The sequence below is a fragment of the Rattus norvegicus genome, chromosome 2 (genome assembly GCF_021556685.1).
Source record: "Rattus norvegicus strain SHRSP/BbbUtx chromosome 2, alternate assembly SHRSP_T2T, whole genome shotgun sequence".
Taxonomy (NCBI): Eukaryota; Metazoa; Chordata; class Mammalia; order Rodentia; family Muridae; genus Rattus; species Rattus norvegicus.
The window spans coordinates 218,677,672-218,695,679 of record NC_141535.1 but is presented as its reverse complement, the minus strand read 5'-3'; the positions used below and the strand labels follow the sequence as shown (position 1 = coordinate 218,695,679).

The following is an 18,008-nucleotide window of genomic DNA, read 5'->3' as shown; positions in this document are numbered from 1 at the left end:
GAAAATTTAAAATATAAATCTGATTGCAAAATTACAAGCTTATTGAGTTTTGATTTTAACGGGTTATCGGGAGTTGTGACTATAATCACGGGAGATTGGGGGGCAGATGCTGGGAATGTTAGCAAGAGAGCTGTGAGATAGGTGGTCACTATGTGGAACTGGCGTGGCAGTGACCCACCTTGGGAACTAGATGATGGATCTGCAAGAGGGCGGCTCAGATAGTAGCCAGCAGCAGTGTGGGATGGGGATTGGGAGTTTAGCCGGCGAGACACTTCGCTGGCTGAGATGAAAATACCCTGCAGATGCCATATGGCCCACTGGTGCCAGCAATAGCACAGGACGGTAGAGATTCTTTTTTAATATTTACCTTAATATTTACCGCTACAAGTGTCGAACCAATGTGTTAGGCAAGAATCCACCAAAAATTTAAGATTATCAGTCTAAGAGTTAGAGTTAGTAAGAGTTTTATCTTCTAAGTGAGAGGTGGCACCACGTTGAGTCAAGTGATGGCCCAAACACTGTAACCTTAAACAAAAGAAACACAGACTCTAGGCTCCCTGCGGTGCAAAGAAACAGGCTGCTCTAGGGCAAAGAGCCAGAGTGTGACAATTCAAAGGCTGCTTTATTTGCTTTTAGAATAGATTTATATACAGTTTGTCCAGATCACTTGGGGAATTTCGCTCACAATTTGAAACTAAGGTAAAAAAAATAAAAATAACAAAAAACAAACAAAGTCGGTAGCACCAGGCAGAGTGCATAACAGATGTATATTATAAAAGTTTCTAGGTGTGATTAAATTGTTTTTATAGTTAAAAGGAGAAAATACAGATTTTTGCCTGAGTCACGTGGGAAATTATGCCCACAATTCACACCTAGCACAGGGAAAAATAGAAGTCTGTAGCACCAGGCAGAGTGCATACAGACATAGATGATAGAAGCTGTTAATGAGTGGAAGTCTGACATCCCAGGTAGAGCTAACCAGATAAATGGTGTATTTGGTCTGCAGGAGGCTCATATCCTCTTAGCGTGGGTTCCACAGGAATTTTGGGTTGATTTCCTGACATGACAGATTAGAGAAGCCTAAACAGGCTCATACAGCATTGTTTAGTTTACTTCATTTGTTTTAAATTGTTTTAATTTTCAAAATGGGTGTGATTTGGGGTTTTGTGATAATATTATTTCTCTGGGAGAGAATACAAGATATAAGCTTTTCTGGTTGCCGACTGAAGGATATGGTGATTTGGGAAAAAAAGTTTTGTCTTTGTACTTTTAGAAAAGGTGATTGGGCTCTGGACACCTTCCAGAGCTGTATGGATTAAATTTGATAGAGGGAGACCTCCTGAAAAACTAAATTCTAGAAAATAAAAAAATAAAGAACAAAATTTCATCCTAACCAGTCTGCACAGCTTTGGTGAGTCTCCTTGTCAGACATGCTGGACTGACATGCTTACACTCCTGATCAGGGACTTTTAGCCAGATCCAGTCAAGACAGATGTCAGAGACTACAACCATTGGGTGCCCTTCTTATGGCCAAACAACTCCCCCATTATCCCTAACCCCCTTCAAGATATCTCAATGTCCATATTCAGCCTGAAGAAGTTGTAGAGTTGTCAAACCAATGTCCTGGACTTGGGGGTGGGGGGGTTCTGAAGGTGGTTGTTCTGAGGTTGGCTTTCTGAGGAATTTAGAAATGGCTGTAATTGACAGGAAGAAGTTAACTAGAATTGGTCGTACAGCCATAATCTCATTTGATAGGAGTCCTTATATTTGTTACTAAGTTGAAGTTATAATGCCTTACGTTGATACAGAACTTATTCGGTACAAATATAAAGTTGTCATTGGTACAAATTTCTTATTGAAATAAAATTGAAATTAATAGTTAACCTCATATAGGCACATACAACACATTCAAGAATATGAGGCTTAGACACAGCCCTATAACTGTTATTATTATTGAGCTGAGATTATTAAACATGTGAGTTAAAGGCCACATATCAAATCCATGGCTCTAAGTTTACTGTTGGGGTGTTTTCAAGACAATTTATTAGAAATAGCTAAGAGTAGTTAATGGACAACAGTCCAGATTACTTGCATAGTTAGATGGTTTCCAAACAACGTCAGAAATCCACAAAATGTGACATTTAATGTTATTTGTTCTTTTGTTGTTGAAACATATCTGCTCCTAGCAGCTCCCCTTTTGTGGATTCTAAGAAGAAATTGAGCATCAATGGAGTTGCTCCAACTGTGGCAAGACAACCACTAGGCAAAAAATTGCCTCAACTCATCTGCAGACAAAATACTGCCCAGAAAATAGTCAACTGATAATCTCTGCCAAGTCAGAATAATCAGTCCTTCACAATTCTCTGTTACAAAGGTCTGTCAGATGGTACTGGGCCAGAAGGCTGAAGACTGACGCTCTTAGATGTTGCTAACAGGGGACTGTACAGGTAGACAGTTATCTCTTCAACTTGTCTCAGTTTGGGAAGCCGTGTTAGGCTTCCTATATTTTCAGATAGTATTGATCGCTCTCAGATTTCTGATAGAGTTGAAGACTAGTTACAGTCTCGTAGCCCACCCAGGCTATTTAACATTGAGAGTACATATTTAATTGGATAGTTTTTCAGATAGTATACTAGCTAGTCAAGATATAACGCATGGATTTTTAAGCCTTAAGCTAAGATAGGTGACAGGATGTACTATTTAATTGACAAAAATGATGGACTGACTGTTAGGTGTATTTTATATTTTGTAAATTACAAAATGGTAACAGCTGTGTGCTCAGCTTACATTTGAGGAAAAAGTTCCTGTTTTAATTAGACAGAAAGGGTGATGTGAAAGTTATTACATTTATGCAGGTGAAGACAGGCACAAGATAAGGCAAGGCCTGTGATTGGGCAGTGAAAAAGTAAGGCGGGGACAGAGTTTCGGTAAGGTGGGAAAGAGGAGAAGGGGAAGAAACAAGATGGAGGCAGAGAAGGATGACCCAGATCCATGTGGCCTTAAATGGCCACAGGTAGTTATGAATATTTCATAAGGGATGGATTTTTATAGGACAATTTATCTTATCTAGGTGGGCAGTTTATATCATTATCAATTGGTTGTGAGTTTATTGAGTGGATGTTTTGTGGATTGAGAATTTAAGATAAAAATCTGATTTTAAAATTACAAAAACAAAAAGAATAAAACCAAGTGGTTATGTATAAGTCCCATATAAAAGCAGCCACAATATAAGAGGACGATAAAGACTTCTACAGGAAAACCTGGGTCCAGAAAGAGGTCAGGTGAGAGGGTGAGGTAAAAGGAAGGCTTCTCCCTATTGGATGCAGCCAAGCAAAAAGGAATGAAGAGGAGAATGATGAAGAGTGAAGAAACATGCATTTAAACTGAGAAGACAGTTTCTGTTAATGAAAAGTCGGCGGAAGGTTAGAGGAAGTACTCAAAAATCAACTGGAGAGAGGAGAGAAGCAGTACCAACTAAGCAATGAGGTAACTGGAGGGAAAGCCTGGTTCCATTGCCAAAGGGATGCACATATTCACAGGGTTGCAACGCTGAGTGCTGCTTAAGCCAATGATGAGGTGACTGTAGGGATGAACAACAGATTCCACTTATTGGAGACTAAGTGTTAAATAAAAAAATGATCACCTATAAGATACAATGATTCACTTTACGTGTGGCTAGAACTCAACAGAGAGAAAGCAAGTAGTTGGAACATCTCGTTGAGTCTAAGAGGAAACCATTTAACCCACACAGAACGGGAAAGCCCCAAAGCATTAGAAACAATGCACCCAGGAGACAATTCCCACCGAAGCTTACAGGACCTATCTATGTCCAAGTCAAACGCATTCTGGGGCAGTTACAGTTTCCAGCATTTTATTTTGCATAATACATAAGAGATTTTGGCCTTTACTGGTACACAGGAAAGATTTGACACCTACTAATATCTTCATTTGCTCAAAGAACTGAATGTGAAAATCAGTGAAACCCTGACAGTGCCATTGCAAAATATAACTTAGACAAGGCTTCTCTTGTCTTCCCCACAGCAGTAAGGGCGTCATCCAGAGAACCATGAACAGAGGCAGAACCACTCAAAAGCAAAGACATGGGGCAGTCACTCCTACCAACATCCAAATGAGGGACCCGAAAAGACAATAGCTATCCTGTTCTTTTGCTACTTATCCAGGATCTAAGAATACATTGCAAAATGCTAATAATGCTCTTCCCAGAGTCAAGAAAGAGAAGGTGGGGGCTGGGGATTTAGCTCAGTGGTAGAGCGCTTGCCTAGGAAGCGCAAGGCCCTGGGTTCGGTCCCCAGCTCCGAAAAAAAGAACCAAAAAAAAAAAAAAAGAAAGAAAGAAAGAAAGAGAAGGTGACCCAAAGCAATGGAGATGAACTAGAAGTTTCTTTCTGCTCTATGGAGCACTAGTGTGATCCAGAGCCTTCCTTGGGGAGTCAGGAGTAATTCTAAGATATAATGTTCATAAAGAGCAATATAAAAAGTTTCCAGTGCAAACTACAGAGATGTTTCTTTTCAAATTACCATTTGGTAGTAATGACATAGAAGGAGGGTTTGGAGTCACTGCTAGCAACCTCGCCTGTCAACACTGTGCTAATATTCTTACAATGAAGAACAACCCAGGTTCCTGATAACTTCCTGTCTTATCATTATCTTCACATAGTTCAAAATCAGAAATATCCTGGTATTTATTACTTCCGATAAATGCATCTCACAGGTAAAGAATGGTGGTGAAGAAAATAGACTGCTAAATATCTTATGGCTACATAATTGCCAGGATGTAATTAGGTACAAATGAAGCCTTCCTTCCACATAGTGGTATCAGCTGTTGCCATTTACAAACATTCTAGCAAGCTCTATCTAAGCATGTGGTTAGCAGCTGTGGCGGTTTGAATAAGAATGGCCCCCATAGGTCATAGATTTGAATGCTTGGTCACCAAGGTGTAGGTGTGGCCTTGTTGGAGGAAATACAGGGTGAGCTTTGAGGTTTCAAAAGCTCAAGCCAGGCCCAGTGGCTCTCTCTTTCTGCTGCCTGCAGACCCAGATGTAGAAACTCTCAGCTCCTCTTCAGCACCACGTCTGCCTGCATGCCACCGCGATTCCTGCCATGCTGATCATGGACTGAGCCTGAAACACTGTAAGCCAGCTTCAATTAAGTGCTTTCTTTTGTAGAAATTGCTGTGATCATGGCATCTCTTCACAGCAAAAGAAAAATGACTAAGACAACAGGTATAAGAACATAAAGTTACCTTGGGTCCATCCATTGAGAGCAGGAAGAAGTGTGTGTCACCCTAGGCAAGCAAGTGGATTGCAAAGCAAAACCACTCAGAGCTGTTTTCCATCTAGTACTGTGATGTCAGTGTTCAAAACGCTGTTCTCTCTCTCTACCTGGTGTCCAAGTGACTACCATGTACAAAGTCTTCCAACAACCCCACAACTAATATGGGATGTGAAGAAGCTATAAAAAAAATACTCCATATTCACAACTGTGTTTGTTGATAGCATGATCTAACCGAGTCAATAATCTATTCTAACCTAGGTAGGGAGGGCAACTCATTGTTTGGCCAGCAAGTTCTCTCTCTCTCTCTCTCTCTCTCTCTCTCTCTCTCTCTCTCTCTCTCTCTCTGCCTCTCTCTCTCTCTGCCTCTCTCTCTGCCTCTCTCTCTCTCTCTCTCTCCCTCTCTCTCTCTCTCTCTCTCCCTCTCCCCCCCATCCCTTCTGCTTTCTGTGTTTTCTTAATCTGGTCTAAAATAAACAGATATTTGGCAATAGGCACTCAAATGAAATATGCCACAGGTATTTACACACTGATGGGTATACACAGAAAACCAAGGGGGAAAGAAAAGTAAGATCAGTTCTGGGTATGTCTCTCCTGAGGAGGGGTAAAAGGGGGCCATGATGCTCACAGAGTAGACAGATTATGGTGTGGTTCCTTTGAGTTGAGTTCTGTTTTTCTTTATTCAGTTTTTTCCTAAGAGAAGTCATCATTGCCTTGGCAAGGCCAGTTATTGCTTGATCTACTTTCAATAGATTTTTTCCCTATAACCAACCAATAGTGATTAAAATTATGTCTCAGAATACAGCAAGGCGTATGGTGCCTTGTGATATTACAGACACCCTTTGCAGAAGAGAAGAGGAGAGAGATTAAAGGGATGATTCCGTACTGCACAGCCCAATAGTTAAGCCAAACAGTTGCCAGTGACCAGCTCAGCAGTCACATAGGGAAGCCTGACAAACAGGATGTCTCACGATGACTGTTCATAGACGACTTGGTAAGATGGAATGCTGTTCCACCTCGGAACAAAACAAATGCTCAGACCTATGAAGTGAAAATATCTACATAAACTATGTCATTGATGAAAAATGCTTACATGCAGAGATCTTAACTGAGGAGAACGTACGTTGGGCCCTGCACATCTCGTCTGGTATGTATGTACAAGTGCTTCGGGGGAAACCTGGACACCTGCATGAGCGTTTGATTACTTTACCAGGCCTTTCGTCTCTTCTGTCAAGTGCCTGTTAGAAAACCCTCCTTCTGACACAACAACAAGAGAACCAGTTTTTCCAATGAATGTTTTTTAGTTCTGCAGAGCAAGCCAGGACTCATTTGATATGTTTCACCATCCCCCTTCAATGAGGAGAGGGTAATGATTGCAGCCCTTCTCTCAGAAGAGGCTTCGCCCCTGCAACTTTCACTGCTTTGTATAGCTAGCAGGGGGGTGAGATTTACATGCCTTTCCCCCAAGGTGGTCTTCTCTAAAAACCACAGCAAAATGATCATCTGCAAACTGAGCTCACTGTAAGTAAAACTCGGGGCATCCTCTGAAGTGGAAGGTCTTGATTGCCTTCCTAATTATAGGCTCCAATCACAGCCACAGAACTCTCTGCCTCCTCACCATCCCCTGTCTCCATCACTAGGCTCCTGTTTAAACCCAGTGCAGAGCAGAACAGTCTCATATGCGTGCTCTTGCAAGGACTGATATATTCAGGCAAGTCAGAGGTTTACTACCTCCTTCCTCTGTCTCCTTTCTCCCTAGGATATTTTTCTTTCTCACCAGGAAAAAATAGGTTCTCTCTCTCTTCCTTCTCTCTCTCTCTCTCTCTCTCTCTCTCTCTCTCTCTCTCTCTCTCTCTAAACAGACTCTGAGAAATAACAAAGCAACCCAAGTCCTAAAACCACCAGGGATTTTGTTTTCTCTTCTCATTTTTCCAAAATAAGATGACTGAAAACCAAGCATGCACAACACAGGCAGATCCCTGGCCCCAAAGCCAAAGCTAGAGAGCGGGCAGAGGCAGTTGTGAGAATACAGGGGTCGTACACTGAAACAAAGAGACTGGTACCCCCACACAAAAAAGAAAAAAAAAACAAGAAATCATCCCTTAGCTGAAGAAAACACTGGTATCCCTAGGCCAACACTTTTCCACCTTGGCGTTTGAAGGAAGAACCCCATGCCCCTGCCCAGGCATTGTTCACAGAAAGAACCCAGGGAGTTTTTTTTTTAGAAACAAAGGGTAGAACACAGAGCTTTGAAATTCAAGTCCTACTCCATTTGCTCAAAATGCTTTGCAAATACTGAAATCCTTTCTAGAAACCATAAACCCAAATGAGGCATGAGCTTACCATCATGCAAGGCAATATAAGTGGAATGCGGAGCCAAAGATGCTGATTGTGAACTGACCCTCTGGTGCTGTTATATGCAGCCAGTGGGCCCCCACCCCCAAACACCCCTTGGCCTCTAGGAACAAGGTGGCCCAACTTCCTAGAGATAACTCAAAATGTGCTAAGAAGAGTATTCTCATGAGAGAGTGTGTAACGTCACCATCCTCCAAATGAACGTGGAGATTAAGAAAGCAGGAGGGAGAGGGAGCATCCACACCTGCAGCATCCACACCTGCAGCAGCAGCATCCACAACTACAGCAGCAGCATCCACACCTGCGGCATCCACATCTTCAGCATCCACAATTACAGCTGCAGCACCCACATCTGCAGCATCCACACCTGTGCCATCCACACCTGCAGCATCCACACCTGTGCCATCCACACCTGCAGCATCCACACCTGTGCCATCCACACCTGCTGCATCCACACCTGCTGCATCCACACCTGCAGCATCCACACCTGCAGCATCCACACCTGGAGCAGCAGCATCCACGCCTGCAGCAGCAGCATCCACAATTACAGCTGCAGCACCCACATCTGCAGCATCCACACCTGTGCCATCCACACCTGCAGCATCCACACCTGTGCCATCCACACCTGCTGCATCCACACCTACACCACCCACACCTGCTGCATCCACACCTACAGCATCCACACCTGCTGCATCCACACCTACAGCATCCACAACTACAGCAGCAGCATCCACACCTGCGGCATCCACATCTTCAGCATCCACACCTGCAGCATCCACACCTGCAGCATCCACACCTGGAGCAGCAGCATCCACGCCTGCAGCAGCAGCATCCACAATTACAGCTGCAGCACCCACATCTGCAGCATCCACACCTGTGCCATCCACACCTGCAGCATCCACACCTGTGCCATCCACACCTGCAGCATCCACACCTGGAGCAGCAGCATCCACAACTACAGCAGCAGCATCCACGCCTGCAGCAGCAGCATCCACAATTACAGCTGCAGCACCCACATCTGCAGCATCCACACCTGTGCCATCCACACCTGCAGCATCCACACCTGTGCCATCCACACCTGCAGCATCCACACCTGTGCCATCCACACCTGCTGCATCCACACCTACAGCACCCACACCTGCTGCATCCACACCTACAGCATCCACACCTGCTGCATCCAAACCTACAGCATCCACACCTACAGAAGCAGCAGCATCCATAGCAGCTGGCCTGCTGCATCACTAAAGTGCAATACTGTGAAGCGAACTCAGTTTCTATACTTTGGGCACCTTTCAATTTCTGTTTTCTCCAGGTAGTCCTTTGTTTCTAAAATGGCTTCTGAATGGGAAAACAAAGTAATATTGTAAATAGGCATAAAAGGGTAGAAACTTATCAATTTTATAGCATTAATAGTGGGAAAGTCTTTCTGTCTTCATTCTGATGGGCTTCTATGCTCCTTCCCAGAAAGAACAACAAGCCATCTTATGAGTGATATCCTCATGATGTCACACACAGAGAGAACGCAGCACCACCGGTCTCAGAGAAAGGTCTCATCTTCTTACGTCCTTCCCTTTCCGAGCAGCTGCGTAGAAAAAGCCTATCTCTGAGAACCAATGACTAGCTAAGTCAGCCCATATATCAATTTAGGTCAAATTCATCCAAAGCGATATCTGTACGAGATGGAGGTTCATCTGACCCTTTCTATTCCAAGGTCATTTTTCCCAGATATCTGCCCACTTTCATATACAAGTATAGGTAGCTTGCCAAGCTTGGTGTCTCATGCTTGTAAGGCCCTTACCCAGAAGCTGAGGCAAGAGCACTGTTGAGTTCTGGGCTAGCCAGAGCTACATAGCAAAGACTCTGGTTCAAAAATACATATAAAACGCATGCAAGTAAGTACACACACACACACACACACACACAGAGAGAGAGAGAGAGAGAGAGAGAGAGAGAGAGAGCTTAAATAACAGACTATGTATAAGTATATAATTTAGCATTACTTAGAACACAGACTTCTAAATCTACTTTACCACTTTATATTCTTAAACATGATGCTCCCAGATACTGGATAATGTTCTTTTAAGTAAGTCATTCCAAACATAATGGCTAGCTTACACATAAGGAAACTGAGGCACCCAAACAGATTACATCTATCACTACCCTTCACCGTTAAAAGTCTACTGTTGACAATACTAAGAGACTACAAGAGCCGCCGGTTACAATGCTAGATTAAGCCCTTCATGTCCTCCCAGGTTTATGCTTGATCACAGAACCACCTTGTCATTCTCACAAAGTCATGGAGGTGGGGAAATCTTCTAAAATGTCATGGACTTTAAAAGGAAGCCTATCTTCATTTGATTGGCTCTTTATCTCAGCCCTCCCTAGCTTGGGTCAGCTGTCTGCATATTTCTACGTTTTGGGTATACTCAAGAGCATGGAACACAAAAATAAATCAGACCATAATGATTATCAGTCTGAATGTCACCAGAACACAAAAGAAACTGCCACAAGGAACAAGGGACATTAACATTCTTTCCTATCCACCTGGAGAGAGCTGGGCTCAGACTCTGCTTGTCTGACCTTCCACTAACATAGCCGCACAGAGAACAGACATAATGTGGACCTACTAGTACTCAGGGGACCCAGCCCAGGGACCTCTTACCACTTGTCACCCTCCTCCCAAGTCCAGGACTTTGTAAATCTCTGTTTTACTATTCTGCCCCCAAATTCTTTCAAAAACAATAAGAAAAATAAATTAACGACTGAGCAAATGAAAACGAGAAGCGTTAGCTTTGACTTTAGAAAGAACCAACGCTGACCGTTCTTTGACATTTATTAGGTGAGTGACATTGAGCAAGCGACAGCCTCTCTAAGTTACTTAACCTCTCTGAGCCTAGATGCCTCGTCTGTTTAAAACTGAGCAGGACTGTCTCCCTCTTGAAGTGACTAAAAGAGAACGCACCCAAAGCACCTGGTACAGAGTAGACATCTAGGAATTTTAGTGGCTATGATATCTATAATCACCCGTAAAACCATCCTGTAGCAATGTCGTTGCAGAGAGCAAGCCTGGCTAGATTCACCACAGGTGGATGAGGCACTTAATTGGGTACTTTGGAGAGAGTTTGCAGGTGCCAAATTATTTTGTCTAGTATTTATTTCACCAGAATTCAAAGACGGACAAATGGCCAGAGGCAACGCTAACTCTCTACTTCTCCACAGAAATAGAGGCACCCTTCTCTGCCCCTGGAAGAAAAGACAAAAGTTCAAGCTTTCCTTAATATGATTCCCAGAGCCTTCTACATGATTTAATGTAATAGTCAGGCTCTATATCCAGTTACTCTAAAGTATTCTTTTCTTGAGAAATTGAAAAGTACTTTGTTAGAATGCGCGTTCCAAGATTCAGCCTGTTGACACCACGTGGTGCTGAGCGTGCTGCATAAAACTGCTGAACTATAAATTCCCACGTCAGTGAGCAGTCTGAACCAGCTAAGTGCCTCCTTTCACCACATCATGTGCCTTGTGCATTAGAGACAGTGGCAGTAGGAGGACGGGGGAAACCCTGGAAGTAGGAGAGACAGATAAACAAAGAAGTTATTGTCTTTAGGGTGGATATGAGAGATCCAGGTCAGGCATCCAAGTTCTAAAATTCTTTATTCCTAGCACATACACATTCCCTCAGAGGCTTCCTTTCATTTTGTTCTTATCCCTGTATCAACATAAAAGTTTCCCTATACTAAGCATTCAGTGATTGTCAGTGAATAGGCAAGCAAGTGAATACATGAACATGTTTAAATCCCAAATGCCATAGTTGAATAGTCAAAGAATCGTCTCAGACTGGGGGCCTTGTACCCTTTAATTCCAACTCTTGGGTGCACAGCAACCATGATAGGCAACTAGAAACATCTCCAGGGGGATCTCCTGAGAGGTCAGGACTCTGAAAACAGCAGCGATGGTGATTGATCTCCAGATGGGAAAATGCTACAATTTATTCTAGAGAGGAAAGTAAATGTCATTTTCTAGGCTTCTATTTAAAATAAAAAAGGTAGTGGGATAATCAGCCAAATGCCAAGAAAATTAATTCAATGTGCATAGAAGATAGAATTCCAGTCCAACGGCCGACTTTAGAAGTCCATATCATCACACGGGAGGGAGTCTACAGTAAGGGTCCAAGAACTTCTGTTTTAGTTTTACACTTACTTTGGATGAAGCCACAAACTTTGCAAACCATATGAGGAATACTTTCTGCTGGATATTTCTAATTTGATCTAATTGTTCTCGACAGTTCCTTATACCACGTTACGCATTATGCACATTAAAGATGGGCCATGGGTAGGGGAAACTACTCCAATGGGAATAGAAAACAAGAAAAAAAGGGGAGAGGTCTTTAAAACTGGAATGAGCTATCCCCTGCCAAACTGTGTTGTTCTATGAATGAAAAGGGCATGCGAGACTAGCAGGAAACACACTGCAGTTTGGTATTGGAAGGGTGATGTCTGGTTACCTTTAAAATAGTCTGACTAATTGCCACACCTTCAGTGTATTTTACCTTTTAAATGTTGTTCACTTGGTGTTTAAGGGCTTAAGTGGTACTTCATTGAAGCTTCATCTAAGCCAGCTCATTGGAAGGTTGTACTAAGCAGATTGAGAATGAGTTTACTGCCAGATTTTAACATGTTTCTCACAACACTCTCCACCTCTAAAGGGAGTACTGGTGGTTTCCTGAGTAGTGTCTTGTCTTGCTAGACCAAAGCCACTGCTCATTCTTTCTGAGTATCTTTAGGAGGACTTACAGAATAACCTACACGTCCTCTGAGCTCCAGCAGTCAGAGGTCCCAGGTTACACTAATTTCCTTCTAATTACTATAGAAACATCGAGATTGGTGTTGCACATATAATTGGCCAACTGCTTGGAATTCTGAAATGCATCTGATAGTCTGTCAAATATTCTGTTTTGGATCATCCAGCATATGCTGGCAAATGCTCTAGCCACATCTTGACCCCCCCATAATGTCTCCTATTAAAATGGCTGTGACGTCAAGGCAGAAACATGTGAAAGAAGAGATCACCAGATTCAAACACTTATAATGATTTACAAAATACTAGCATCATTAGGAATCTAAAACTTAAATGTCCATAAAAGAAAGACAGAAAGAGACTAACAAGAGAATGCATGTGATGTTCAAACAGACGCACTGGAAACACGAAATGGGAGGCATTGGTGGGTGCTTAAAGCATAAGGCATGAGCCTCGAGAAGGGATCAGAAACTAGAATGCATTGCCTCCCTGTGAGGTTTTGTGAACACAGCCTCTCCCACCGTTCTACCTGTGTTTCTCTTCACACCATAACAGCAGATTCCTATCATTGTGGTAAAAACTGCCTGGTACTTAAAGCCTGAAAAATTTGCTCTCTGGGCCTTAAAATGTTGGACAACTTCTGTCTTTGGTTTTATGAAACATCACAAAAATATACGTCTCTGATTATGAACTCAATCTCTGAAGGTAAGTGTCTGATTATAAAGGTAACTCTATCTTACATGCACATCTTAAATAGTTTTATGCTTTAGGCTATGGGCAGGTGGTCTCTGTTTCACCATCTGGTTGAAATCTGTCCTTTCTACAGATGGTTCAATGTTCATATACAGAGCTAACGAGATGATGAACATTAATTTTTTTTTCATCTTTATTAACTTGAGTATTTCCTATTTACATTTCAATTGTTATTCCCTTTCCCGGTTTCCGGGCCAACATCCCCCTAACCCCTCATCCTCCCCTTCTATATGGGTGTTCCCCTCCCTATCCTCCCCCCATTACCACCCTCCCCCCAACAGTCTAGTTCACTGGGGGTTCAGTCTTAGCAGGACCCAGGGCTTCCCCTTCCACTGGTGCTCTTACTAGGATATTCATTGCTACCTATGAGGTCAGAGTCCAGGGTCAGTCCATGTATAGTCTTTGGGTAGTGGCTTAGTCCTTGGAAGCTCTGGTTGGTTGGCATTGTTGTTCATATGGGGTCTCAAGCCCCTTCAGCTCTTTCAGTCCTTTCTAAGATTCCTTCAACGGGGATCCCGTTCTCAGTTCAGTGGTTTAATGATGGCATTCACCTATGTATTTGCTGTATTCTGGCTGTGTCTCTCAGGAGAGATCTACATCCAGTTCCTGTTGGCCTACACTTCTTTGCTTCATCCATCTTATCTGGTTTGGTGGCAGTATATGTATGGGCCACATGTGGGTCAGGGATGAATATTAATTTTACATATGTAAATTGAACAAGGTAAAGAACAGCCTTGCCTGGTATGGTCTTCCCAAAGACCTTTAAGGAATGATATTTCTTTGTGCAAATGCATTGAAGCAACTCCCTAATAAATACTCAAACGCTGAATGTAAACATATTTAAGGAAGACGGAAGAAAGACTCTTCCCCGGGCAACGGCCTTAAAGAAAATTAAGAATGGGTAATGCATCCCAAGGCTTTGAGGAGCATCTGCTAGTATGTGATGTCCAACTTTGGTTGCCATGGCTGATGAGGCAATGTGACCATTCTGTGCCTCTGAGATCGTCTGGCTACCAGGAATTTCATCATCACCCGCAGACAAAAAGATCACCTGCTGTAACACGATGCCCTTCATTGATGGCCAGCTTGTCAGTCACCTTTTCAAACATCAAGATGGCGTTCCGTGGAAATCCAGCTAGTGAACTCACAGCTTAGCCATGAGGCCTCTCCTAAGTCACCATGCTGTTGCATAGACAAAATGAACTGTGCAGTCTCTCCATTCCCTCACCCAGAATGTTAAGTGACACGTGCTTATAGCTCAAGAGTTAGTGACATCAAGTGTAGTTGGCTGGGTTCTGCTATGCCTGCTGGGAGGAAATGTAAACTTTACCGCCTTGGATTCTTATGCCTGAAATAAATGAATAGTGTAATAGTGTCTATAAAACATAGGAGAAAAAATTCTTAAATCTGAAAACAGAGTGTGGGCTTCATTACCTCACTAGGAAGTTTGGATTCTTCAAATTGTCAATTCCTTTTCTGGTTTACAAATCCAAAGCCCATTCAGTGAAAAGAGTCTAGGACAGCTGCAGTCAGTGACGCTGGGCATCTTCCCTCTGCCCCCTCCTAAGGGAACTGGGGCAATTTAACCATCCTGTCCATCTTGGTGCTTCGGTGTATGTCTTACTGATAGAGTGGGCTGTTGAAGATTTTGGTGCAGCTCCCGATGTGGAAGGTATGGTCTATTCCGGAATGTCATTCACTACTGTTCTCTATATAGAAACATGCATGGTGCAAGTGTTCAAAGTCCCAATAACTCACTGACAAGTTTTCTGCTTCTCAAAGCTGGGAGTTCGGTGGCCACAAGATCGATCTGCAAAATTATACTTAAAAAGGGTAATAAGCTATGTCACTGTGTCATTTGCTATAACCAAACCTTATAAAAGGTATAAGCTAGGTCATTTGCAGTAACGGTGAATAATGAATTTCTGGTGCTTGGGCATTGGTTAGAGCAATGGCAACAAACTGTGCTGGCAGCCAATGCATCGGATCTCTCGGAGGACTCCCAGTAGGCATAGCAGGACCCAGCCAACTCCACTTCATGAGTCTGTAAACCTTTGATGTCACTAACTCGTGAGCCATAAGCACGTGTCACTTAACGTTCTGGGTGAGGGAATGGAGAGACTGCACAGCTCGTTTTGTCTATGCAACAGCATGGTGACTTAGGACTCAAGACTAAGCTATGAGTTCACTAGCTGTATTTCCATGGAACGCCATCTTGACGTTTGAAAAGGTGGCTGACGCCGCCCAGGCAGCCATCTTCCAGTAACTCGCCAAAATGACGAACACAAAAGGAAAGAGGAGGGGTACTTGGTATATGTTCTCTAGACCTTTTAGGAAACATGGAGTCGTTCCTTTGGCCACATACATGCGAATCTACAAGAAGGGTGATATTGTAGACATCAAGGGAATGGGCACTGTTCAAAAAGGAATGCCCCATAAGTGTTACCATGGCAAAACTGGAAGAGTCTACAATGTCACCCAGCATGCCGTGGGCATCATTGTAAACAAGCAAGTTAAAGGCAAGATTCCGGCCAAGAGGATCAATGTGTGGTTTGAGCACATCAAGCACTCGAAGAGCAGAGACAGCTTCCTGAAGCGGGTGAAGGAGAACGATCAGAAGAAAAAGGAAGCCAAAGAGAAGGGCACCTGGGTTCAGCTGAAGCGCCAGCCTGCGCCACCCAGAGAAGCCCACTTTGTGAGGACTAACGGAAAGGAGCCTGAGCTGCTGGAGCCCAGTCCATATGAATTCATGGCCTAATGTACACAAAGGAAATAAAGAACCTGGACTGAAAAAAAAAGGTAGCTGACAAGCTGGCCATTTATCCTTAGATTTGGAAAGTATGTTCTAAAAAGTACACAAAGTTAACCCAGCCACTTTTAGAAAACAACGCTCAGTGAATGTGGTTGCATCGATCTGAGTTGTCTACAGGAACAAAACGGAAAAACTGAATACAGAAATATGAGAATTACAAAGACGAAGACTGGACAGCCCCATAATGGCTGGCAGCCTGCAGAGTGTCATCGAGCCAGCAGCTGTTCAGACCAAGAAGCTGGAATTCTCTCAACAATACAGCAAACAATCCAGCCCCAGCCCAAAATTGAAGGTCTTGACGCTCCCAAGAGAGTTGCTATGGCAACTCATGTTCAAGGCTAAGACTCAGAGACAGAAGTGGCAAAAGCAGATGCAGAAATCCATCATACAACAGGAATCAAGCTGCAGGTACATGCAAGCTTCCAGGTTTTGCCTTCTAGCTCCTCTCCGTCGATGATACCATTCACATTCAGGACATCTTTTTCCAGCTCAGTTCACTGTCACACACACCAGAGTCTGCAAAATCAGATGGATGCAAAGGTGTACTTTACAAGTCTTCTAGAAAGAAATCTCTCAATCCAGTCAACTTGAAAACCAATCACAATCATCTGTGAAAATAATCAAGCGTTGGGGAGAATTTCAAGTTTTTGGAAAACATGTAGCTACCACTGTATCCATCATAGAAAGATGATAGGTAGATAGGTAGGTAGGTAGGTAGGTAGGTAGATAGATAGATAGATAGATAGATAGATAGATAGATAGATAGATAGATAGATAGATGACAGAAAAATAGAGAGATAGTCACATAGATAAAAGATTGAGAATGATAGATTGACAGATCTAAGACAGACAAACAGACAGACAGAAAACCTGACTTATACTGAAATGGGTCATAATTCTCAATGACCAGCACATGTTAGAAAACTGGCAAAAGATCAAAAAATGCACAACAATACAATAAACTTTTGTGTAGCAGATTATAGAAGGCTCATTAGCATGATACCAGTTCCACATTACTAAACAACTATGACGTGTTATATTTTAGTATGGATCACAAAAGATCCCACAACTCTACAAAAAGACTTTTTAAATACCCTCTTTTCCAAGTGTGTGACTGTGTGAGAATGAATGTTCTATGAATACTTCACTCCTCAAAAGCACACAGCCTAAGACCATGTGCATGGGGAAGCCCAGCTGCATTCTATTAGGTCAGACATTAAAGGGACTTGGGAGAATGTAAAACAATGCACCCATCTCCTTGGGAGCAATGATTTCATTAAAAACATGTTCTGTATTTTAGCATGTAAATCAGCTTATTCTTAATTTTAGTAAACTAATAAATAATGTCAAAATCATCATCAGATTAATTTTATGTGATAAATATCAATAGATATAACCCACATAAGCAAATACCCTTTGGAAAAATACTTTTTAAGAGTGTAAGGGGATCTTAAGAACTGCTATCTTAGATCTCTCTCTCTCTCTCTCTCTCTCTCTAATAAACTATGTGACAGTTTCTAACACTCTGTCAAGAGTAAGATTTATAATTATAATCTCACGATATAATTGAAATAAAATTTTAAGAAGTTTTAGCATCATATTCATTCTATTAAATCATTTAATAGTTATAGCTTTGTCAAGACTAATATTCCCATGAAAAAAATATTATTAAAGGTGTCTCTTCACAATCACATGCATCTATGGTACCTACAGTGCATCCCTAGGGGTTGGTTGATTTGCTGTTCTCTAGTGACATACTACACGGAGCATCTTCTTACATTTGTATTTGTCACTCGGGTGTCTTCTTCAGTGAGGTGTCTGTTCACATCTCTCACCCAAAGATAAAATTTACTTGCCAAGAAAGACGTGATCAGTATGTCTTCTCTTCATTTGAGCTCCACAAGTAAGCATAGCACATCACTAGGTCCTCTTAGTCTTTATACAGCACATTTAACTAATCTCTCCCCACAATCAATTCTTCAGCCCACTTCTTAACATTACT

General features: G+C 42.5%; 1 pseudogene across 1 annotated transcript; it reads left to right on the top strand.

Moving 5' to 3' along the window:
- The first annotated feature begins 15,448 nt into the window (after positions 1-15,448).
- On the top strand, positions 15,449-15,952 carry Rpl21l2 (ribosomal protein L21 like 2; annotated as a pseudogene). The gene has a single exon (XR_015672549.1). The product of XR_015672549.1 is annotated as a ribosomal protein L21 like 2 (transcript).
- The last annotated feature ends 2,056 nt before the right edge of the window (positions 15,953-18,008 follow it).